General features: G+C 40.6%; 1 protein-coding gene across 2 annotated transcripts in view; it reads left to right on the forward strand.

The window, feature by feature from the left end:
• The first annotated feature begins 4,241 nt into the window (after positions 1–4,241).
• P2RY8 (P2Y receptor family member 8) overlaps positions 4,242–21,881 on the forward strand; it is a 32,178-nt gene continuing 14,538 nt past the window's right edge. The window contains exons 1-2 of one of the 2 annotated variants that reach the window (XM_030477288.1): positions 4,242–4,300; positions 7,860–7,945. The gene's annotated coding sequence lies outside the window, so the exon portion shown is untranslated. Of the gene's footprint in view, positions 4,301–5,878; positions 6,056–7,859; positions 7,946–21,881 lie in introns of those variants that run through there. The other variant, XM_030477289.1, reaches the window with a different exon arrangement.

Here is a 21,881-nt window from a genome sequence, read left to right on the forward strand (position 1 = left end):
AAACTACACTTCAGTGACTGAAATGCTCCCACAGGCAATGGAAGGCCTTTCTTAAGCAAAGCAAAGACCCATATAATGTACTACTGCAATTGCCACTGCACTAGGCAGCACTCATTTCCTATGACAGAAATTTCCTAGGCTGAAATGAAAATATGTCAGTTTGAAATCACTGAAAAGAATCTTCTCGGCTTTGAGTATTTTCCCTTCATTTTCTCTTGAGCAAAACTACATGAACCTGCATTTTTGGGGATGAATAATTATCAGTTCAAATGTTTTGTTCCGATGAAGGCTGTGTCATTGGACAAGGAAGCAGGTCACACCTCCCTGTGCAAGGAAAAACTGTTAGGTGGGTTTTTTCACCACACTACCCCTTCATGGGCCTAAGACATCTGGATACTGAATTTAACTTTTACAGTACTTGGCCAAGATTGTCTGCTTATTCCCTGGAGAGTTAACAGGAGTGTCTTCTTTCTGGAGAGCTCCACAGGTGTTTGCATGTTAGCACTGGAATGGACAATCAGTCATAACTGAGGTCTGGAGTTTCATCAGATGTGTGACGGCATCATAGCACAGCCAGCTCAATGGCATGGGAAAAAAAAAGTTTTGTCACCTGGATGATGAGTGCAAAGTAATGTATTCTGTCTGTCCTTGTCACTGTTGGCATTATAATTCAGTTCTGAGCTCTGGGGTGGGTGGATGTTGGGTGTTTTTTCTCTATTTTTATGCAACAGCATAATATGTCCTGAGGCTGGGGATCCCTCAAGGCTTTGAGTAAATCAGATCCCAATCTGTGTCTGCTTCCTCTGGTCACCAGGAGCCAGAGCCATATTCAGGTTGCCCTCAAGGTTGGTGCAGATTTGCCCTAGAGGAAGGTCTCTGTACTAGAGATAAACTGGGGAGCTTTCTAACATCACTTCTTTAAAAAAGTCTAAAATACTACCAGAGTAGTGTAAAATGTCTCACACAAAAGTCATGTCCTCGTCTCCCAGGATAATATAGTTGAAGTGGAGATTCTTACCAAGAAAGGCAGGAACCCAAAAAACTTCATAGCCTGCTTGAGATGGCTCCAGGGAGGACTCGCAAGATGAACTTGTGACCCTACTGAGCTCAGTAAGAAGCTGACTATGGACTTACAGAGAGCTGGAACTTCACCTAAAGGAAACTGATCTATAAAAATTCACAGCATTGCTCATAATCATTCTGAAAGACGTGATTAGTTTTCAGAGTGATGCTTTCTTATAATCTACTTGCTTTCTGATGAAATTTTAACATGGCAAAATGAGTCCCATCAAATTGATTACCTTGTAATAGTACTACTACTTGTAATACTAATTAATGATGATGATCATGATAATTATGATAATGATAATAATAAACCTTCTTTTCATTATGATGTAATATACCATAGAATATTGTACAGCAGCATTAACTACTGCTTATATTCATTATATCATATAGTACTCCCAGACTGTCAAATTTCATATTTTTTTACCAAAAATAAATGCTGATTTTTTTGTTCTGAAAGTTCCTTTCCCCAGTTTCAGAGGGGAAAACTTCTTTAAAAATGGTAATGAATAAAACTTGTAAAATTTTAAATATCTGTAGTCTTAAGGATCAAATGGTGGAAAAAAGCTGCATTTCTGTATTTGAACTGAAGGAAGATTGTTGTTAAAAAAGTAACAACGTAGGAATCAAACCAAATCTCGTTAGTTTTTAGGAGGTCTGATTCAATATGTTTTGCATGCTTTGAGGTTGTGAGACTGAAACTCCTTCCTGTTTACCTGTAGGCTCACAGTGAGAAGCAATTCTGGCAGCTGACAAAGACTGGCAGTTGATTCATTTTTTGTATGTGAAAGTGAGAGGATTCAAGGCAAGAAGAACCCAAGTCTTTGTCCTGCAGCCACGTTTAATGTAAAACTCCTTGATGCTTCTGCATCTGTTTAATAAATAGCCCTAGCTTGAGGAATCACCCAAATGTTTTGGCCTCCATTACAGAAAAGCAACTAAGTACCCGCTTACACTGAGGATCCTGTTATTTTTGTGGTAGACTGCGAAAGGATGAACATCAAGTGAAGATAACACTCCTTAGTGTCTCTCAGGAGCATGCCATGGGAGTCATTATTGCTGGAAATAATCCCTAGGAAGTCAATGGAAGAACTCAACTTCAAGACAATAAGGATTTAATTTGTTGTTTTTATAAAATCTTGATTGCATAAAAAAATTATACAAGCATATATATATAGCGAAAGGAACTCTTACTTAGCTGTTAAAACTCCCAGATAAAGAACCTTGCAAAGGTCTGTTTCTCTCCCTTACCTGTATTCAAGAGTGCCTTGAATGACTATCGCTGGTGTAGACCTCACCGCTGTCTTGGATAACCCAAATGTGAGGTCCCGCCACATTCTCGGGAGTTCTGCAGCCTGAGGTACAAGATCTGCTGTCCTCAGGTACCTCAAGGGTGTCATCTGGGGGAGGGTGAAGCACCCCATGGTGTCTACCTGCCCAGAGGATCCTGAACCCTCTTCAACATAGGTGGGTGAAGCAGTGATCCCCACATGGTGTCTGTGAGCAGTGCTGGGGAAGGAGGTCCTACCCACCCTTAGTGCAGTAATCCAGAATTACTGACCCAGAGAGTAGAGACCCTTCAGTCTGATCAGATTCAGGCTCCCTATTCCCACTTTCTGTGGTAATCCCCTAAGCCCAAGGCTGTGATTTGCACCCTTTCCAGTCCTTTGCATGAAGCTGGACCACTCTGCTGAGTGAAATCCAAGATCTGAGAAACCAGGTCTTGTATGTAGTAATAAGCTAAGAAGAAACCTGTTTCTGAAACCCACCATCCATCAAGATCTGGATAATGCTGAGCTCTGGTTCTTGTTACTAAAGTCACTTACGTAGTTCATACAAGGCCTCTCCCATGGAAGAGTCTGTGGAGCACCGGCTTGCTGACACATCAAGTCCTACTATGTCAGCTCAGCTTTGCTGAGAAGAATGGACTAGATCCCTATATCTTCTAGCTTCTGTGGACTTTTGACACACTTTATGCCCAAAATATTGATTTAGGTCCTCTCAAAGAGAAGACTAAACCCAAACCATCATAGCTGTGTGCTTGAGCTATGAAACTGTTGTATGAAAGTGCACGTTGGTGACACTTCTATTCTCTCTTCCTCTCCCAACATCGCAAATGCAGGCAGTAACACTTGCGTCCCCCAGAAGGTTTTTAAAATAAAACACACACATGCCTAGGTGAAGAGACTTCAAGGCTGTGGAAAGGACACATATGCACTTATGTCCACATATGTCCATATATCCAGAAAATATATGGATTTTGTTTTCTAAATCATAAAAAATGGAGAAGGGTACGAAACACAGGTCTGTCTTCATTGTTACAGTCTGCATTGTTGGAAGTGTTTGATTTCTCAGCCTGATGGTTTGATGGACAGAATCCATTTTGTGGTGTCGTTTCCCCCTGCACCTGCATGCAGAGAGCCTGGATGCCGCCTTGGGTTCAGTGTAGAGGTACCTGCTCCCCAAAGGCAGCCTGTGTTCCTGTCCAGATTCTTGTGTGGAACTGGCCTTTATTAGTTTCCAGGCTAACGGTTTTAAATAGTGCTCAGGCTCAGAAATGCCTTTCAGTCAAATAGGTATGTTCAGCCAAGGGAAGCAGATTTTTTAAGGGCAGAAGGGTCTTTATGCACAGAGGACCTAACTCCTAATGTTTCAGCATGCCTGACTTTCTCCTTGAGACCCCTTGCGCATAAAAGCATCATACACCATATGTACATCCAGTGCCTGGCCAGGCTGTAATGGATACTGCTCCTTTAAATAGGTTTGTTGGCTTTTTTCTTGCTCTGTTGGGCACCACAACACTGAAGTCATCTTGAGAATATTGCTTTAAACCTCTTCTAAAAATGAGAGTTAGGAGCCCAAGCCATTACTTAGTCATTTCTACACTTCATCTCATAAGCTTCATGCAACAGTAAAATGTACTTGGTCACAGTTATGCTGAAGACACTGCAAATTCTCTCTTCCATGGAAGTGATCAGAATCATGTCCTCTGGCCACCTGCATTTTCTCAGCATGAAACAGATATGTTTAGGGCATGGCATCAGTTACTGAACTGCAGTGGAAGGGTAAGATAGATTTTTTTTTTACTGTACTTGAAGTGAGGAAGGAGTTAATCATTGCAAAATACGTGGTCATTTCCTGAGCCCTGTGGTTGGATGAGTACAAACTTTCAACTCTTTCTAATTCTTCTCTGTCATTTAGAGGCTTTCAAGGTGCATTGTACATCCCAGACCAGGTAAGGAGCACAGCTTTTCACTTCTTGATTGTTTATTCAAAATTGTTTTTCGGTGGAGTCAGACTCAGCCAAGACTGATTTGTTCTCCTTCCTATTACTTACATCTTAAGGGAGAACAAAGTTCATTGCAATCCAAGAAGTACATGTGTGTCTTTGTGCCAGATGACTGTAAGCTGTAGAAATAAAGAACTGTATGGGTTAATAATTGAGCAATAATAATGAAGAAGTATGTTACACAATTAGAATTATTACAGCAAATACTGCCATAAAAGAGAAAGAAAACTCTTACTGCCACATCTAAGGAGTTTACTCTGCACAAACCACTATCAAAACAAGGGGTTCTCAGATGTACAGTTTGCTTTAGTAAGGATAGTAGTAAAAATCATAGTGTGTCTTCAATGCTATTCGCAATACTGAAATCATATTTTGAAACACTATAAAAATAGTATTCTTAAAAGGAGGAAGAATGAGCTTCTATATATTTGGGGAGTGGAAAAAAAAAAAAGAAAAAAAACCCCATCTGATAATTTTGGACCAGTTTTGTTTGTAAATCTGAACCTGATATCTATCTTCAGCTATTGCAGAGTCACGTATTGTAGTCATCCTGAGACTGTTCCTGAGGTTTGCAGCAACCAAACATACACTCAGAAGTGACTGTGGAACCATATCATAGAACGATATAATTTCATTGGGGTCTTTCAGTGCATAAAAACTGAACTCAGACAGACAGGCACCAGAAGGAAGTCTCATAACACAGTGCACTCTTACATACTGCATTTTTTGTCTCAATAGACAGGGAGAGAGATTATTTATGTGAAGGTTTCTTTAATAGTTCTGAAACAAGCATAAAATAGCCATCTGTAGGGCAGCTACTGTAATAATGTGCAGTCATCAGGTTGCCCTACAGAAAGTGAATTGTACATGCTGTGAGGATCCCTGTGTGAAGTCATATATTGGAGATTCAGGGTTTTGGCATTTGCTTTTTTTTAAGTCTTTGCTTGTAATCAGTTTTGATGTTTGGACATTGGCTCCTTGACTGTGCTCACTGGTATAAACACTCTCTGGATTTTATACATAGTGGTCGGAAGAATCTAGCTAAGGTTTTCAAAAGCATTTATTTGATTTAGACACGTCAGTCTTATCAACATTTGGACTTCATTCCTAAGTCATCTCCACCTTACCTGTGAGATTGCTACTACAGTAGCACTTGAACCTCTGTAATGAATTTGACCCTTAAAAGACTCTATGAACCACAGAAGTTTTGTCATTGTCATCTACAGATGAGAGACTGGGATGAATCCCAGTTGACACGAGACTTGTGCTCTGGTTTTTGCAGCTCCTGAGGGCAGGCAATCTGATCAAGAGTCCCAGGTCTTCCGTTCCAAAGAGCTGTACCTCAGTTTAGACACAGCCAGAGAGCCCGTCATCATCCTCCTAGGGAAGAAGCTATGGCATGGGTAGAAGCATTTGCATCAGCCTTAGTCTTCTCAGTTTGAGCATCAGTACTGAACAATCTGCTGTTCCTTACAGCTCTGTATGGCCATAGCTGCTAAATACTTGTAGCCTATGCCCACAGCTCGCTGAATAAAAGTTGGCTGAGGTGTGTCTACCCATCCTGCAGCTACATTTCCCAATTACTGCATAGGCACAACCCAAGGAAAAGTACTCAATAGCTTTGTGTGGGTAGAGCAAACTGAACCCAGGCCTCCCCTGTCACCAACTAGCAGCTTACCCACTGCTTCTGTATCTCTTGAGGTGCATTTATTGAAACTGTGTTTTCACCTTCTGACTTTCAGGGTGGGTTTGGGTTCAACTTTTTGGCTCAACTCTGCCTCTACAGACAATTTTGCTTTCTCTGACAACTGTAAGTGCAGAAAGGGCCAACTCAGGTGATTTCAAATGTTTGCTCACAGTGCTCTCTTTCAGCATGAGTATCGTTGTCTGGTGTGGGAATAGGATGTACTCCTCAGCTCTCCATTGGAGGGAGGCATACGCTATATGTAGCGGTATAACAAGGTAGAAAAGAAACAAACCCTAGAAAAGCCAGTCCTTGTTCAGTAAATGTGGTCTCTCCTAGCAACTGCTGTGTTCTGGTCAAGTGGCTAGAGAGGAGAATCTCAGCAGCCTGCAACCCAGCCTCAAGAAGCTATTGGACTGAGTTTGACTCCCTCTGTCCTGCTCAAAAGTGGAGAGGCACCAAGATTGTTTCTCAGTGTCTTTAAAAGATGTGGTGGTGCTTTGCTCACATATTGCCACCTAACTATTTGCATACTTTCCAGATAAAAAGTTGTTTTGAAGCAGGAGTCCAAGGGGGTTCACTTCTGACAACGAATGTTTGCAAAGCCTCCAAATGGACAGAAGGATGTTTTTAATATCAGGCATACTTACTGACAGTGTTCTCACGTTTTTTACAGTGTGCAGAAGGAGCTTGAAAATGGAGCTCTCCTCTGAAAAATGACTATAGAAATGGGAGTGTTTGGCCCTTGACTACTGTCTTAAAAGTTCCTGGATGAAATTCACTCATTTTATAAGTAAATGTCTTTGGAACTGTTGTTTGGGATTGTTTACTCTTACTGCCAGCTCTAGAATGGGAAGGTCAAGTTGGTGTTCCTCCTGGGCTTACTATTTATATGCGGGAAACCTGAGAGGGACTCTTAGCCTGAGAATTAGTCTTGTTATTTTAAAATAGGTTTAAAATGGATAATATAATCCAATTTTTGTCTAAATTCACATCCTAATCAATGAGAAATATCCCACATGATTCATTTTCTACATCCTTGAATCTGGTAATGTCAGTTTGATCTGGTCTCTTTTCATACATTTTTAATTGGAAGCCTTCTGTCGTTACTGAAATTTTCTATTGGTAGTCTTATATTTCAGTGTTGTTGAGTATTTAAATAAAGCTAAATACTCAGGCAGAGGAAGAGAGAAAGAGATCTGTATGTGCTTCTTGCAACAGCTCAGGTTTTTAAATGCTGTATTTTAGCTCTCATTGATATCATAACAGGGAGAGTCTGCCTGTTTGCGCACAGACTGATGAGGGCCCAAGAGTCATTCAAGCTGGGGCAAGGCATCTATAAGCTTGTCCATCAAGAGCTGCACATTTTTGTCACATTTTCACGCTACTGCATGAAGAATTCAGGTTCAGCAGCTGGTGAATTGAAAATAATTTTGCCCTCACATTCTCGTTCTCTCAACTGCTCAGTAAGTCTTGAAATAACAACAGAAATTACACACCAGTATGGTCATGATGAAGCAGCTAGGGCTACTTACTATCAGATACACTGCACCTGATTCAGATCTGCTAAAGTAAGAAGGGAAAATATCAAGTCACCAAAAAGTATGCACCCTTTTCCATTCTCTTCATCTTCAGATGTGGATATCATGCATTTTTAGTGATGCTGCACAGATATATTTTACAGCTGGTGAACTGTGTTTTAAAGCCATGAAAGGCAGTGTTATCAGTTGTTGTCACTGTTCAGCATTATCTTTAGATATGCTCCTTTTATTTTGGTAACAACTGACTCTTAGAAGGTTTTTTCTTTGGTCCTATCTGCAGCTCTACTCATAGAGGAAATCTGATCTGCTGCAGCACGGAAACATCAGCGGTGACCACATCGAGACAAATTCCTTAGGGAGCTGCCTGTAAGTCTGATCAACATTTAAGATGAAAAGTTTTGCATTTTCTTTGGCAGGATGTTACACGCAGAGTTTAGCTGTGTGAGGGAATTGCTGAGGCAAAAAGGGAATATTCAGGAACACAAGCCTCTGCTTTGAGTAGGTGAGTAAGCACACAGAAAGGAATAATCTTGTAAAGATTTTTCCTTTCTCCCCCTCCCCCTCAACTTCTCAAAAATATGATCAATCTTTGAGACTCTCTAAATCATGCTCAATTGAAATCCTGTTCTCTCAGGACCCTGGGTACACTGAGTAGACCCCACTTATCTGCTACAATGGCTCAGCAGGCTGGGAGAATAAGCCTTCATTACTTTTGTTACTTCCTCTTGTGACAGTTGAGCAGTGCAGGGATCAAAGGGAAATCCTCCTGGAACGCAGGGGCATGGTGAGAAGTAGGATAGGAAATTGTGGATAAGCAGGAACAGAAATGGTGAGGGAAAGAAAAAAAAAGAGAGAAGAGGAAAACTGGTAGTATGAAACTGATGTAGACAAGGACTGAGAGCAGTGTCAGAACAGTGGTTAGCAGGAGAAAGGCAGACTTTGGTTTTTACATGCTACAGATGATGTAAGTGGGTTTGTAGAGGACAGCAAGGCATGATCCTTTTTGCTTTTTTCCTCAAATACTCTTGTGAAAAACCTGAAATACCAGGTCTCTGTAACCTAAGCATAAATCAAGTCAAAGTAGGTTTGTCTGCACCCTCTAGTGGTCTAGACAGAAAATACGGTCTTGTCCAACAGTAATTTTGCACTACATTCTTTTCCTGAGACCAGTCATACTTTGGTTTTTAGCTTATTTGACACAACTGTAATAACAGTTCTCAGCCTCTTAAACTGATGGCTACATCCAAGCTCCTTTTTGGGACTGGTCTTTGGCCTATGATAACTCTTAAACTACACAAGATGGTTGTGTGGGGCCCAGAGTTGTTTGAGGGAGCATTAGTTGGTGTAAAACAAAACTGTGCCAGAAATGTAACAGCCCGAGGAATTGAATTTCATTCCCTGAGCCCGGCTTCTGACAGCGTTTAATTTACTAATATTGGCATACTCTTCATGTAGTAACATCTCCCCTGTGCATGTGGTATAGTCTTCAGTCTCCTAAGCGTAAATAGTACAGAAGAATACTTCAGCACAAAAAAATCACTCAACAGCCCATTCAGAGGGAGGCTGTTTCCTGTCTCCTTGATCAGCTCTCATTTACTTGCTGCTGGAGGACACATGGTGACTGAGAGGTAGAACTACAGGAAAAGGCAAAGTAGCCTTGTTACCTTAGTGACTGAGTGATGTCGTGGGAAATGAGATTCTGCCACTGATTCTGCCTGGAAGTCTTGTGTGATGCTGAGAAAAGGGCACCTCCATAAGAAAAGGATGCATGAGAAATGCCTGAAATGGAGCTGGCGTGGAACTTCAGAGTTTCAGCTTCAAATGGGGACAATTCTCATGCAGCCTCTGACTACTGGGGAATTATGCTTAATTGCTTGTCATAACATAAGATAGCAGTACTTAAGATAGCAGTACTTAAGATACTTAAGGACAAGTATAAGCAGATATCCATTGCAATTATAGAGCAATTGGATTTTGTCACTTGAGACTGAGAGCTGTCCTAGTGCCAGTAAGGAGCATGCTTAAAGCACATCAGTAAGACTATGTTTCTTCTTTAGAAATACAAGTACTTTCTTCCCAAACATAGTCAAGGAGCAGGAAATAGTGTAACTCCTCTAGAGTACTCTGCTGGGAGGAAGAGCATGTACATTCAACACTCTTTTTGGAAAGAATTTAAAGCTTTATCCACCTCCTTCCTTGCTAGCCAGATAGTATGCTAGTTACCACAATCTGGGCTGATTTGCACCTGGCCAGTTGAAGGGCAAGCAATGGTCATTGGACAGAAGGGAAGCAGATGCCTGAAATACTGTTCAGCTAGAAGGCAAAAGACCTCATCTTTAGTCTTGTCTTCAAGGACACTATTTCACATTAAGTGGTCACTGGATAACCCCAAAGTCCAATCTAAAGAGTAGATACCAAGGCCATGTCCACTACCTTACAGCTGATGACTGCCCTGTCATGAGGCTGGAGATTGTCTTGCCCTCCTGCATGGTGTTTTCATCTTTCCCCAAGTTGTCCTATCAACAAAATTTTATCGTGAATCTTTGATGTGAAATATGGGCAGTACCCAGCACTTTTGTGGTTAAAACAATCTCCTGCTCAGATAATAAGTTCCATGGTCAGACTAGGGAGGCAACTTGAGGCATCTATTTCCTGACCTTAACCGCTAGTCTATCATTTGGATAGGGAAGGGAAATGTTTATCTTCCATCAACCATCTTAAAAGATTGTAGCAAATTATATTCAGTCCCCAGAAAGAAAAGGCAACAGGGAATTTTCATAAAAAAAAACCTTCAACAAGAAGAGGCTCCAGGCTCAGGCCTCTCAGTAGTTTTCCTGCAAGAAAGAGGATGTTCTGTGAGACTCACTAAGATTTTTTTTCCCCAAGTCTTCATGTTTCCAAGGCTCATCCATAGTCTCCTCCAGATGACCTATGGAGGTGGCATGTGAAGAGTGCTGGCTGCACACCGTTCCTCATCATTGACTATTTCAGATCCCATTATGAGTCACCTAAGTCTTCATTGGTGCCTTAATCCTTCCACCCATGTGACGCTCATTTTACAAAGCCTGAAATCCTGTTTCAGATCTGGCTTCAAGGGGTTAAGCTTTCAGAAACAGGCAACAACTCTGAGTTCCTCATTTTCAAATGCTTATTAAAAGACACCTGGGTATGACTTGCAGAAGTATTGACTACTTCTAGTATTGACTACTTCTAGTATTGACTACAGATCCAGATATAGTCAATAGAAATGTGGCTTTGAAACAGTAACATTTTATGTAATGCCAAATGCTGTTAGAAATCAGGTCCTAGGCAACTCACGATCTCCATTCCTCACTTTCCTGTTTGTAATATGGAGTTAAATAATCTTCATATTAGAGGAAGACTGCAAAGAAGAAATTTGTGGGTCTTTTTGAAGCACTTTGATGCCACAACACTGGATGCCACAAAAATGCCTACAAATAAATTATTTATTTGGTATTGAGGACAAGAGTTCGAACAGTGCGCTGTACATAGGGCATAGTGCACTTCAGTCATTGAACAATGAACAGAAAAAGGTCTAGATATTTCTGATGGGGTATTTTGCCTTTGGAAAATTGCTCTGAGGATATTGGTTCCAACATAGACCAAATGGAAATGGGCAGGCTTAAACTTGTTGATTTTCCAGCTAGCTGACTTGTAAGCTTCTTGGCAGTTTGTTGACATTCAGCTTTTCACTAGTAGGATCATTAAACTGCAAAGCAACCAGGGGAACCTGCTGATGAAATTCTGGTTCACAGGCTCTTCTGCTGTTCATCTCTCCACGCTGCTAGAGCAGTAACCTTCCTGAGGTGTATGAGCATTGTATTTTGACAAGGAGGGAAAAGAGAAGACATTTTCATAAGGGACACCTTCCCCTCCCCTAAATCCCAGGGCTCTGCAAAGCTGATGATCTGTTACACGGTGCTTAAGTAACAATCAAACTAATCAGAGCTGTTGTGGTCATTAGAAGTACATAGTCAAAAAGTTTGCAGCTTATCCATGACTGCAGATAACAGAAGCTGGCTGCTAGTACAAGAATATGAGGTCGAGTTAAGCAGAAGCAAGATCAAGCGCTGAAGTTCAACTAAACTGCCTTGTACATTGCATTCATCTCTTTATCAGCCCAATTAATGACCTAAATCTGTACATGCTTGTCAAAGAAAATATCTGGAACCCACTCTTTCACTCGAAGATGTGCCTTCTAAGTCACACATTTCTCCCATGGGGCATAAAAATGTCATTACACCTCTAAGAGGATGAAAAATGAGGTTTCCTGTTAGGTGTCTGGCTTTCACGATCTCAGCAGTTCTCTGCTGTGCAGTTATGTAAATCTGGTCTTGGTGGATAAAATAGTCTCACAAAATCATTGCTGAGATGTTTCATGTTCAGTGTATGTTAAAAGTTTGAGATTTAAAATAATATATACTTGTGAAAGCTTTTCTTCAGTTTTTTAAATAACGAGTTTTCCATGAACAACACTTCTCAGAGAAACTGACAGGACAAGGCGCAGTTTTACATGTTACAGTAGTCCGATAATTTTGCTTGACTCACATGTCTATTCTTGCTCATGTTTGTGGTCTGTCTTACATGAGTACATGATTAACCCCACATGAGAGAGGCAGAGATCATAACTGATCTGGATATCAATAACAGAGATGGTTGGTCTATCCTTGACTTGAAAATGTTTACACTGAGTGGGGTGGATTCTCAGCACCTCCCAGTTTTTGCTGCTGCAGTACTGCAAAAACTAACTTTGAAGTTTCTCACAGTAGTGCCTGGGGATCACATTTTATACGGGGAACACCAGCATGTGGAAAGGTTATTCCTATGCCAGTCAGCAGGAGGAGAGCAGAGAGAGACGAATTGTACTGCAGGAATATTGGCTCCTTTGGTTGTGCCTACTCTTCTGGCTGCTCTGACTTGTTTCTGGGACTAGTGTAGTCATGAGTGTAGAAGGAAAAATAGGTGATCAGAAGCATCTTTGCCTACTTCTAAAGAGCATGAGGGCACCTGGGATTTGACTTCCTCATGTTTGAAATAAAAAAACATAGTGTTGCAGCTTGCCATTACCAACAATTTGATGATTTCGACCAACATGCTATAGCTGTAAATGCTCCTCTACCCCCCCTTGCTTCAGCAAAGAAAAAAGTTCTCACCTTCCATATATCATCAGCTTAAACTTTTCTAGTAAATCTGAAAAAAAGAAATGAATAAGTAGGGGGTTGTTCACAAAGGACTGACTAAAACATTCACTAGAAATAAAGTCATGCTTCTGTATCAAAGATATTTTTGTGTCCAGCTGTGGTCCAAGAGAGACAAATGCTAAATGTTCTCTCTTCCTGATGCCTTCAAGGGAAATGCATTCACTGGGTCTTGGCCTATTCATAAATTGGGTCTGTCATGTGTTGAGTCAACCAGGATTTGGTGTAGGATTTGCAGACCCGTTTTTATAATCACATGAAATATTCTGCCATTTATTCTGAGCTACAATGTTATTGCTTTGATCTCAGGCTGAAAAAGGGACGTGTGAGAGGCATTTTGAGCAGTTAGCATGAGACTCAAGGTGACACTCTCCCAAAAGGGGAGATAACAGCAACAACCTCTCTGTGGGCAGTAGAAAACACTAGCTTATTTTCTTCTTCTAGGAAGAAAATGTGACTTACGATGGATTACTATATAGTGAAGATTGTCATTATTGTCATTGCACGTCTACAACCTTCTCTTGAGTTATAATGGCCATGGCACACAGAAAACTATGTGCAGTTGCAGAAATCAGGGAAAATGGTGAAAAAACATTAGGTGGAATTTTAAATGTCTGAATCCCAAGCCTTCATCCAATTGGCAAAATATTTTGATGCAATGCACAGAAACTTAGTTAATCTTGTGACTTAACACCTTTTATCAAATTTGGCTAGAATTAACCAAAATATCCACCTTTGTTTAGGGAAAGAGGGCAAATAGAGAAATATAGACCAAAGATGCTTTTCAAACAAAGCTAAACAGCAGCTGGGCTCAGTAGCTGTTTGGGTTTTGTTTATATTCTTGCTTCTAAATTAACGATAAAGTGAGCAAGTGAAAGTGTTTGATGCCTGCTCTGGCTGACAATCACCCAGGACTCCCACATCCCTTTCTGGATTCTCCCATATCACATTCTTTCCCTGCAGATGAGGCCGCATGCCCACCCACAAACTTCATTTGTCAGGTAAGAAGGTGTACTGAAAACCCAGAGTCTTTCACTTTTAAGCCCAGGCAGCCTATCCTGTTTCTGTGAATGGTATTTATTGACTGGTTCATAGAAAGCATTGCCTGGTCCGGCCTCTCAGTGCGCGTTACCCCACAGTGGTCCACAGAGTCCTGGCCCTCACCTTCCATTTCTGCAGCCCAGTGCCATTGTGCCTTTTTACGTTCTTCTGGGAAGAAGACAAACATCCAAACCTCCCCTGAAATAGATTCAGTCTGCACTTTCTGTGTCAATATTAATGCCTCAATGCTCTTCTCTGGAGGAGGAGACATGCTGTAGAAACTATCTTGTGGGTGCTTATTTCCTTTTTTGAGATCTGAGCTGAAGCTCAATTCTCTTGATGTGTAGCCATCAAAGGCAGTGAAGATGATAGATAACTCGCAGTGATGCTGGTAAATAAAAATCTTATAGACCGTTAGGTGCTGTTTTATTGCTTCATATACAAGTGTTAAATGGATTATATAGGAGCAGAAAATAAAGCTTGCAGCAATTAAACTACTAAATAACACTGAAGATCAAGATGAAATATTTTCAATTTTAACTCTTTTATATTAATTTTATTCATATTTATTTCACTTATGAAATAAATTAATCCTAAATCATCCCTAATCTAAATCCTTTTCCACAACCACTCACACTGGTGAAACATGGTGCCATAGATTTTGGCAATCTATGCACAGACAGTTGCATTTTGCCTTATGTACAGGCAGTTGCAAATGACAGCACTTTTTTGAACACCTGCAAGACATCTGCAAGACACAGTTACTTTAGTGTTAGAACTTTTTTTGCTGTGTTAGAGCTACAAGGGTTGTACTGCTGCTGAATCACTACTGCCAATGACGACAATGACAAGAGTACTTCCCCAGTGAAGAGATAGCCAAATACAGTATAATTTCTAAAAAGCCAGCATAGCATTCTTAGATCAGAATTACAGATCATGTAAATGGTCTTTGCAAATCAGATTTCATTTGTCTTTTTGACACTGACAGTCCAGCTGTCATTAGTAGCAAGCCCCAAGGTAAAATACTGCTCTTGCTCTGTTTTGTATACTTTTGATCCAATATATCTCAGATTAAATAACTGGGCAGAAAAAAATGGTGCTACCCTAGACTGGAAGGGTTTGGAAACCAACCTCTCTACTCATTATTAGAAATAGTACCTTCACTTCATGTTTCAGCCAGGGCGGGTGAGAAACCTGTGCTTGTTCTTTGGCTAAAAGTGTGCAGAGTTTCCATTTCTGAAGTTGCCATTATGGTTTCCACCGATTCTGAACACCCCCACAAAGAAAAAAAAAGAAAAAAAGAAAAAAAAAGAAAAAAAAGAAAAAGTAAAATAAACAACCCACCTAGTTTGGGGCTTTTCTTTGTTGTTTCTACACTCTTTTTAAAATGTTATCAAGTCTCTTTTAACTTTGCATGCTTAAAAGCAGATTGTTTCAACCACTACTTCCTTATTTCTCCTCCCTTCCTCTTAACTCTTTAATATACAAGCTCTTAGATACTCATGTCTTTCTTGTTCGTTTACAGTCTGTGAATAAGTTGATCTATGCATCTTCCCAGCCAACTGGGAGTATGAAAGCCAAACAAATTTTCAGATAGCTTCTCATGAGGAAGGCAAGATAAGGTTGAAGAGGTGACAACAGTTTGGAAGGATTAGGGGTTTGTCAGGCTTTTACCACCAAGAATCTTGTAATCTTCTCATTCATCTTTCTAACACTGTTTTATTTTGACAAGCCAACATCACACATTGTATCAGAAGTGTCAGGATTGCTTGCTATCTGCCACCACACAACACTAAAAACGACCTGTTCAACTACTACTTTTCCCAAACCCTGTCCTTCACAGTGATGCATCCACATACCCACTGATATGAGTTAGTTATACCAGCAGTGACAGGATGTCTCAAGAGACAGCTGATGTCTTGTGCTGGGGCAAGGAGACGTTTGTAAACTACTCCATGTATGTCCCATAAGCATTAGTCTCCACTCTGAGGCCAACCTGCCCCATGTTTTAACTCCATGAGCCCAGCTTTCATTTTTACTGAATCCTTTTCTCTGGCCATAAAGTGGGGAAAACAGCTTCCTAGGTATCGCCCTGTGTAGTTGCCCCTCTTAGCAGGTAAATGTAGTCAGTGTAAGGATAGGATATCTGTTCTCAAGGAGTTTGTCAGTCATTTGAGAACCAGAAAATCCTATTTTACCTTGCAGTTTGTGGAGATATTTTTACTTTAGGATATTATTTCATTATTATAGTTTGGACAGAAAAAGCCACTACCTGTAAAGAAAGAATTTTCTATTTTGATAATTGATTTGGGAAGTTTTATTATTTGGGTATCATAATTTAAGGTACAAGGTAGTGCTCAATTTAAAAACAAAAATATCTGAACACAGTTTTGACAAATATAGTCCCTTGAATATAGCTTTGTTAGCTGAGAGAAGAACACATAACCACTCTAAGGAGGTTATATGTGGTGCTTTATTTCGAGGCCCCGGGAACCAGGGGTACGCACCCAAATCTGGTTCCAAAGACCGTCACAACGCGCCCACAATTTATCCTACTGAGATTTCACAATCTAATGTATATTCAACAGGTTACATCCTCCTCTCATACATATGTGTTTATAAATTGCATCATCTCCTGATTACATCATCAGTTGTTTCTGCGCTTGCGCAGCCCCCTTCTGGTGGTCGTCAGGATGAAGTAAGTAGTCTTCCTCAGATGAAGTAAGACGTCTTCCTTGCTATGTCCTTTTTACCTTTTAGAGTCCTGGATAAATCCTAACGATTGTGCTTGCGCCAGTATTCTTCTCTCTCTCCTTGACTGGTTCTTAGTATACAACTCTGTTTCTTATCATAATTAAAAGTTCTACTTGGATAATCTTTAGAGTACTGTTTCTACCAACCCATCACCTTATAAGGATATCATTTGAATAGTCTCATACATCTATGTCCACATCCTAGTTACCAGACTTCTCTGACTTAGTAACAAACTTAACAAAACACAAATCAACCAAAACAATAAGTCTAAATACTCTATATACATATTGATTGAAACCTGATTAAACTTCTGTTAATCAAACGTTATGATTTCTAACAGCTTCAACTGAATACTCAAAAAGATAGCACAAAACCTCACTCATTCAAGAGCTTTCTGTCAACTTTTGAATGATTTCATCAAGCTTACTGCATTGTTTTAAGAAGTCATTGAAAGGTTTGCAGAGATTATAGCGTAAGGGATCTTGATGCCTTGTCTGGGTAAAACGTAGTTATAAACCATGAGAACAAGTCCACTGATACCAAGAAATTAATGTTAATTAATTGGACGAATACTTTCTATAAAACTGGATACAGAACATATCTAACTTCTTCAGGCATTCTAGAAAAGAATGCAAAATCTAAGTGGGTAGTGTATTACAGCAAGTTTTCATCTTGGAGTAAGCATGCAAGTATGGTTTTTCAGACGGCTTTGTCAGTTAAATAAAATGCCTACAATTTCAAAAGCTGCTTGTTGTCCTTGTAACAGTTGGAGCATTTACAAAGTGAGATGCTATTATTTCTTAAACCAGCAGCAGCAGGTGACTGAGCAGTGCAAATATATTGGTACTGTAAAAAAAAAGAAAATTAAATCAGGGTAGGAAAGTAACTTTTTAAAAGGCATTGAGCAAGAGAAAGAGAGACCACTGGAATTGAAGATGATCTGATCATCATCCTCAAGGATACACCTACAGTCTTGTCAACTCTTAGAAGAATCCTGCTTCTTAATCATCTACCTCTTGTTATTGCAAGGAGGCTCTTTCACAAAAAAGATACAGAGAAGTTGATAACATTTTAATCTCCTTATTGTCATGGCTTTGTGCAGGAATGATAATGAGGAAGCTTGTCGTGGGTGTTGTCCTCAGCCCAATTCATCCCAGCACTTTGGAAATGCTCTTGGAGTGCCAGAGCCATCCTTTTACACAGGCGTGTTCAATAAGGTGGATCCTTACTCTAATCTAGGAAGTTACAGTGTTTTGGTTACCGTGCCATTGCAGAGAGGTCACTGACATACTGATTTTCTGGTCAAAAGTATTGTTGCTACCTTTTCATTGGCAGTTTAGGCAGCAGAAGACAAGCTTGCTTTTGCTTTTGCAGAAAGGTGCCTGGAAACCAGTCAGGAATGCTACTGCTAAGGACTGATTCCTCAAAAATATCTGGATGCCTAATTACTTTTTAGGACTTAGGCCAAAATGAGCATCTTTACTAAATATTGTTTTGCTGTAGGTGGTTAAAGAAAGAAAACAAAACAAAACAAGGCAGCAGCTACAAGGCAAACAAAGGCCAGACATTTAATAAAATGCAAATTAGGTAGTTCACTCTTTGCTTTGGTCAGATTGTGAATTTGAGCAGAGCGAGTAAGAATAAAGCAAGAATGAAGTATGATCCTATTATTCCTGAAGACTCCAAAAGTTAGTATTTCATCTATAATTAAAAAACAAATGGCAGTGGCAAGGAGTTGTCATGTGATGTGACCTAAAAATAGGAGACCAGTATAAACACATGTTCAGCCCAAACAGTAGTCTTGTGATTACCGTGACCATTTCAAAATATTTCCTGTTGTCATTTTATAACCTTTAAAAAGAAAGGATAGGTTTTAGGTGATGAATTGCTAGGTGCTTTCTATTTCTACTAGTCTTGGTAAATAAAGGATAGTTTTCTTTTACATTAAAGAAACAGGTAAACGGAATTAAGTAATGAGCCTCATTTTTTTGTGTAGGGTAGTTTATAACATGATGGAACAGAATGCTCAGTCTATGCAGTGCAAACACAAGTGGCTTTTATGTGTAGTTTATGGTACGTCTTAGAGGTAACATCTATAGAGATGGTGTGGGAGGTCTGAACTGAGGAAACAGCTTTTGAAATTTGTTTTTGTGTGTGTGTATAATGTTTTTTAAAGAGTTTCAGAGAATTGAAAGAGGAACCTGCACTGAGCAGCTAGTCCTAACTTGTGCAAAACTTTCCCTATATCATGTGATAAAATGTCTTTTATCTCTGCACCCTTATCTTTGGCATCTGAGATGTTAGAGCACTATGGCTTTGCTCATGTGCATGGCTGGCTGGCTGGTGCTAGAAGGGGGTGTGAGAATTTATTTTGCCTTTTCAGGCTGTTTTATGATAAGGTAATACACAATCCCTACTAAACGTCAATCCTGAAGAAAATCTCTTTATTTTAAAGCTTAAAGCTCTGCTTTCCTTTTCTTCTTCTCTGTACCTCTGTACGACAATGCGGCACAGCAAGAGACAGAGAAACACACACAGAAAAAGAAAGGACACTAACTGTGCTCTCCTGGAATTTGCATTGCCTTTATGTTTTTATAAAATACTTGCTGAGATGTTAAAACAAAAAGGACTTGGGCCTGTTTCCATCAGTTCCCTGAGTGAGTTTCAAAACACTGACTTTTTCCATCATTTGCTTTCCAAACCGCACTAACCTCCCATGGTCTGTAATGCCATGTGACTATCAGAGGCATCGGTGACTCCTCCTTACACACCTTGATGGGCCTCTCCACTGCCACCCTGATGCCACACAGGGAGGCAGGCTGGCCACGACATGTACCTGCAGAAACCATGCCCCAGCCCCAGCTGATTTGAGCAGGGCTGGGGAGACCATAGGCTTGGCAGGTCTGTGGGAAAACCCTCAGACGGCCCTGAGCCCCTGAACTTCCCATGAGCTAGCACAAACCATGGGTGCCGAAATAGAGCTGGGAACTAAGTAGCAGCAAAGATTAAATGACCTCTTCTATTCTCAGAAGGAGAAGCAAGAAAGTAGTTGGTGCTAATCCTCCTCCAAAGTGGGGAAAGGGTGTGACTGTGTTTTCAAAAGCACCGTCCCATCTCTACTCCCTGGAAGCTGAGGGATCCTTGGGGTTTCACAAGAGAAGGTGGCTTCTGTGGGGGTTGTGATCATGTTTCAGCCACTGCCAAAGCATCAGATGCCTGCCAGTGAAGGAGCTCCCAGCAGCAATTCTCCTTCAAGATCTATGGCACTACAAGAGAGTGAAAAAGGGAACCAAAGCCTTTCGATAAGGAAGGCCTCACGAGAGCCCAGGTTTCAAGCTTGCTGTTTTCTATCAAGTCTCATTTCTCATCAGCTATTTCCATGTATTATGCATTTCTTTGGGGCCAGCAAATTGTATTTTTACATTAATATGATGCTAATAGATTAATCAGCTCCAGGGGAGATTTTTGGTCACTGGAAAATGCTTTTCTGTACCATTAGCTCACATGAATGCTCCCTGGTGCAGATTTGATTTGTGCTAGCTGACTTCTCCCCACCAGTTCCCAAGTATGGTTCAACGGCTAGGACCATTGCAAGAAGGTAGGCTGCATGCCATCGCCCTGCTGAAGAAGTCAGATAGCATGAGCAGAGGCTGTCTTTGGCCAGCCAACCTCCACAGCAGAGAACTGCCCCAAGTGCATGTGGTTTATTAGTACCAAGCAACACTAGGAGTACCAAAGGTGTTCTCTACCTTCACTCAGAGCAGCAGCTCTTCTGGAGACAGGAAAAGGTGTTTTTAAGAAGAAGAGGGATTCTTCAGTGACAATAGAATTTCCTGTGGTATTTCTCCAAGACCTAATTCTGTACTTGTGTAGCAAAGGGCCAGAGTAGGCTACTCTCTCTGCTGGGCTTTGCCAGGATCCAGCCAGCTTGTGTCAATGGCCAAAGCAATGGCTGTGACAACCTGGTAGGTATCTTCCAGCTTTAAGGATCCAGAAAAAAAAGCAAAGAAGTGTTGTCTCCTTAGACATATCCACCAAATTCAGGTAGAGTCAAACCTCACACACAGACATACAATATTATTTTTTTAATTAAACAGCTGAAGTTGTAGAAATTTATCTGTGATAGGCTACAGGCCAAAGCTCTTGGGTGTCCTGATGGGGGAACAGGACACCCAAGGTTAGTGTTCCTGCTACTGGGGAGGTTCAGGATGAGGGAGGTCTGAGTCAAAAGCTGCTCCTCTTCAATTTGTGAGGGGCTCCCCTCTGGATCTTGAGTGAGTGGTTTCCACAAGGAGTCACACTTGTGGTGCCTGAACACACACATCACACCTTGGCACATTTGCCCAGCTTGTTTAGGGGTACTTGAAGGGTTTTGTCACTTCTGTATTGTCTGCTCTCACAGCTGTTTTTCTATTCCAAGCACACTACTGCCACATTTACCCTTCTCATTATGTGATTGATGATACAGTCCTGCACTTACAGCCTTCAGCCCATGGAAAGTCTGTCTCATTTGTTGATGTAGCTGAATTGTTTACTGCATGTGACACAAAGCTTCCTGTAATGCAACAATACTGATCCTTCAGTGACATGGCCTATTTCAGCAGGGCCATGTCAGCATATGGTATGCCCATGCCATTTCTTACAGAAATTTTTACTTTATTTCATGAGACTTCTCAGATGCCTAAATTAGGTTAGATTCCCAGTGAAAACCAAGGCAATCTGCCTTAGCATTTTTACACCTTTTACGTATCTGTAGAGATGCAAATGTTCGGGGTTTTTTTCTGGATATTTTATGTGATCTGCTTCATACACTTCACACGTAGAAACTGTTTGTCCAGTTCCTTCCTGGACCTTATTAATACCTTTTCCTGTTCTTTTTTCCTAAGAATACAGAGGATTTAATAACATTCCCACCCTACGTATGTGTCATCCTGAACTATATGCTTTTCTGTGCCAGTTGGCTTTCTCTAGTCTTTAGTTTAAAAACTATAACTTTAACTTTTAGTAACAGAAGCCTTGACCTGTTTTGGTTTAAGTAAAACCATATTTTCCTGAATAGGTGCCATCTGCAAGAAACATTTCCTTTATTCTTAGTACACTTACATCATTTTCCTATGCAACGATTTTCAAGTTACACACTGAAGCAGCAGGAATGCAGTAATATTTCAGAGGACATCATTTAGAGGTCTCTACAGCTCCTAACAACACAAATTTTGCATCCAAAGAACTGTCTCCTACTGCTCTATTGTTATTAGTATCTTATCAGAGCATGATTGTACCAGTCTTTA

The sequence above is a fragment of the Strigops habroptila genome, chromosome 2, assembly GCF_004027225.2.
Source record: "Strigops habroptila isolate Jane chromosome 2, bStrHab1.2.pri, whole genome shotgun sequence".
In the NCBI taxonomy this organism is placed as follows: domain Eukaryota; kingdom Metazoa; phylum Chordata; class Aves; order Psittaciformes; family Psittacidae; genus Strigops; species Strigops habroptila.